The sequence below is a fragment of the Rhincodon typus genome, chromosome 32 (assembly GCF_021869965.1).
Source record: "Rhincodon typus isolate 14 chromosome 32, sRhiTyp1.1, whole genome shotgun sequence".
Taxonomy (NCBI): domain Eukaryota; kingdom Metazoa; phylum Chordata; class Chondrichthyes; order Orectolobiformes; family Rhincodontidae; genus Rhincodon; species Rhincodon typus.
The window spans coordinates 31285620-31289770 of record NC_063363.1 but is presented as its reverse complement, the minus strand read 5'-3'; positions in this window follow the sequence as shown (position 1 = coordinate 31289770).

Genomic DNA, 4151 nt, shown 5'->3' with positions numbered 1-4151 from the left:
ATTGGTTCCCTGCTCTGGATTGCTGGTTCTCTACAGTGACCCCTTACCCAATACATTTGCTGCCCTTTCTCCCTAATAGTGAGTAAGTTGTAACTATTAATTCCTATTTATGTTCTCTGAGCTTGATTTCCATCTTCATTTTGAAGTGGACCAGTTGATGGAGATGGGTGATGTGTCAGCAGATTTGGGACAGAGTTTAATCATATCATAGCGATGAACTGATAAAAAGAGGTGAGAACTGATTTGAAATGTATTCCCTGAAACACTTCTTCATTGGTCAGTCCTCATGGGTCAGGCTGAGATGAGGATTGGGATTATGCTGCTGAAAGGCTATTCCCTTAGACGTACTGCCTTCACTCTTTATGTGCGGCATCTCCATCTCTCATAGCTAGGAGGGACTGAGGTCTGACTCTCGGGAAGTTCAATAAACGTTTTGTTCACTATCACTCATGTTCTTGCTGGGAACATGTGCCATCCCCATTCTGCAGGGGAGCTGAACTGTGGGTGTTCGTGGTCACAATCCTACAATACGACAATAATTACGCTTCTAAAGTACATCATTAGCTGTAAAGTGCCTAGAGAGGTCTAATTGTCGTAAGAGGTGCTATGTCAATGTAAGTATTTTGATCGTCAGGAAGGATAGGAGGGAGTGTACAATATAGATTTACTAGAAAATGATGCCTGTACCCTTAGGCCTAAGATAAGAAAATAAAGGTTGTGTTTCCTGGAATTCAGAAGGTTAAGGGGGTGATTTTGTCAGAAATATTCAAAATGTTATGGGAATAGATAGGGTAGAGAGAGTAAAACTATTTCTGAGAGCTGGAGAATTTGGGATTAGGGGTATATTTGACAAATTACATCAAATTCTTTTTGGGATTGAATTGAGGAAGCACATCTTCATGAAAAGGACAGTACACATTTTGAACTCTCTCCTGCGAACTGAAATTTTGGTGCTAAACAAATTATTAATTTAAAATATTAAATTAATAAGTTGTTGTTAACCAAAGCCACTAAGGGATGAGTAAATGGCTGGTCTGACAGTAGAACAGATTGGCAGGGGCTGCATGGCCTGCTCCTATTCACATGCACCTGAGTGAAGTGTATCCAATGCATTATGAATCTTTAGCCCACCATACTGTTGTGATTCTCTAACACTAAACTGTCTGGCTGTTGAATGTAATTTGTCTGATATTACTCCCAGGTTCCTTTCTAAGTCTGCACTAATCCATTTCCATTTGTTGAATATTTATGAGACAGATTTTCAAGCTATTTCTGTTACACTTAGCGCTCATCAGTATCACATTTCATTAACTATCTGTTTGCTGAAATACAATCTCAATCTCTTCGTTGGTCAGTTGCTGCAACTCAAAGAGTCATAGAAACAAAGATAGTAGGAACTGCTGATGCTGGAGTCGGAGATAACACAGTGTGGAGCTGGATGAACACAGCAGGCCAGGCAGCATCAGAGGAGCAGGAAAGCTGACGTTTTGGGTCAGGCCCCTCTTCAGAAACAGACCCTTCAGTCCAACTCATCCATGCCAACCAGATACCTAAATTAGTCTAGTCCCATTTTCCAACATTTAGCCCATATTCCTCTAAATCCTTCCTATTCCTGTACCCATCCAGATGCCTTTTAAATGTTGTAATTGTACCAGCCTCCACCACTTCCTCTGGCAGCTCATTCCATACATACACCAGTTTCTGACTCCTCTCAACTGTTCATGTATCATTTCATGGAGGGTTTTTTATGCCCCTGTGTGATTATCTCAATTTCCTGCTGGTCTTCAGAAGATTAGTACAATTTTCCAGAAAACAGTGTTCCCACTATTTCTCTTGAGGTTATTTCTAAATTCATTGTGGGACATGAGTGTTGCTGTCTTGGCCAGCATTTGTTGCCTGTCTCTAGCTGCTCCTTGAGAAGGTGGTGGTGGGCTGCCTCCTTGAACCACTGCAGTCCATGTGCTGTGGGTAGACCCACAATGCTGTTAGAGAGGGAATTCTAAGATTTTGACCCTGTGACACTGGAGGAACAAATCCCCCTGACAAGAAACCAGATCGATGAGGGTCAGGATGTTTAATCACCAACAGCTTTAGGTGTCCACTCAACATTCCTGCCCCTGTGCTATTGCAGCATTCATTATTCTGTAGTTTCCCCCACAGTGCTCCTCCTTTTATAATCAGATTCACCCTCCTTATTCAACTTTGTTGGGATTTCTGCTCCATTCTCTGTAAGCTCCATTTACAGTGTGTCCCTAGAGGCTTTACTGCAACTGGGGAGCTGGAGGTATCATGGTATTGTCACCAGACCAGTAATTCAGAACTCCCAGACAAATCTACCGAGGACGTGGATTCAAATCCCACCTTGGCAGATGGTAATGTTTGAAATAATAAAAGTCTGGATTTGAAAAGTTGATCTATAACAGCAAACCATTGGCTGGTTCACGGATGTCCTTTAGGGAAGGAAACTGATCATCCTTAGAATCATAGAATCTCTACAGTGTGGAAGCAGGCCATTCAGCCCATCAAGTCCACGTTGCCCATCCAAAGAGCATCCAACCCCCTAACCTATCTCTGTAACCCTGCATTTCCCATAGCAAATCCACCAAACCTACACAGCTTTGGACTGTGGAGGAAACTGGTGCACCTGGAGGAAACCCACGCAGATGCGGGTAGAATGTGCAAACTCCACACAGACAGCCGCCTGGAGGTAGGATCGTACCCGGGTCCCTGGCGCTGTGAGCTGGCAGTGCTAACCACTGAGCCACCCTTATACGTGCCTCCAGATCCACAGCAACATGGTTGATTTTTAACTGCCCTCTGAGGGATAAAATGCTCTTTTAACCTTACTAGGCCTGGCTTATATGTAAATCAGACCCAAAGTTGGGTAAGCTGCAACTCAAGGACACTTAGGGGTGGGTAATAAAGTGACAGCCTCACTAGCTGTGCCCACATTCCTTTGAAGAAATAAAATAAAAATGAGATGAACCCACTCCCTTTATGTAGTGGAGTGTACTGAACATAACGTGTGGTGAGTGAGGTCTGACTAGAGCCTTGCTAACCCTTACTGTTAATGCTCTGAACCTGCTGGTCTTGTTCATTCCCAGTCTGTGAATATTCCAGCTCCCTTCCCAGCAGGAAGCTGGACATTGTGCTTTATAAACATCTTTGTTGCCATGACACTGTGGCCATGACAGTCTCTACTCTGGGCTTAGTACAGGACAGCTCAGTTAAGTTAGACACAGATGGGGGTATGCTATCCATTTTCTGACTGAACTGTTTGGAATCTGCACCTTTCCCTGTCTCAGCAGTTGACCAGCACAAGAAGTAAGTTTCCCTTTATTGTTGTTGAATGGGAGGAGCGGGGCTGATGCAGTGAGATAACTGTAGTGGTTGTAACCAGGTCAGCCAGCTGGACTTTATAGAAGAGAGACAACAAGGTGCAGGGCTGGATGAACACAGCAGGCCAAGCAGCATCATAGGAGCAGAGAGGCTGACGTTTCGGGCCTAGACCCTTCATCAGAAAAGGGGGAGGGGAAGGGGATTCTGAAATAAATAGGGAGAGAGTGGGAGGCGGATAGAAGATGGATAGAGGAGAGGATAGGTGGAGAGGAAACAAACAGGTCGAGGAGGCGGGGATGGAGCCAGTAAAGGTGAGTGTAGGTGGGGAGTTAGGAAGGGGATAGGTCAGTCCAGGGAGGACGGACAGGTCAAGGGGGCGGGATGAGGTTGGTCGGTAGGAGATGGAGGTACGGCTTGAGGTGGGAGGAGGGGATAGGTGGGAGGAAGAACAGGTTAGGGAGGCGGGGATGAGCTGGGCTGGTTTTGGGATGCAGTAGGGGGAGGGGAGATTTTGAAACTTGTGAAATCCACATTGATACCATTGGGCTGCAGGGTTCCCAAGCGGAATATGAGTTGCTGTTCCTGCAACCTTCGGGTGGCATCGTTGTGGCACTGCAGGAGGCCCAGGATGGACATGTCGTCTGAGGAATGGGAGGGGGAGTTGAAATGGTTCGCGACTGGGAGGTGCTGTTGTTTATTGCGAACCGAGCGTAGGTGTTCTGCAAAGCGGTCCCCGAGCCTCCGCTTGGTTTCCCCGATGTAGACGAAGCCACACCGGGTACAGCGGATGCAGTATACCACATTGGCAGATG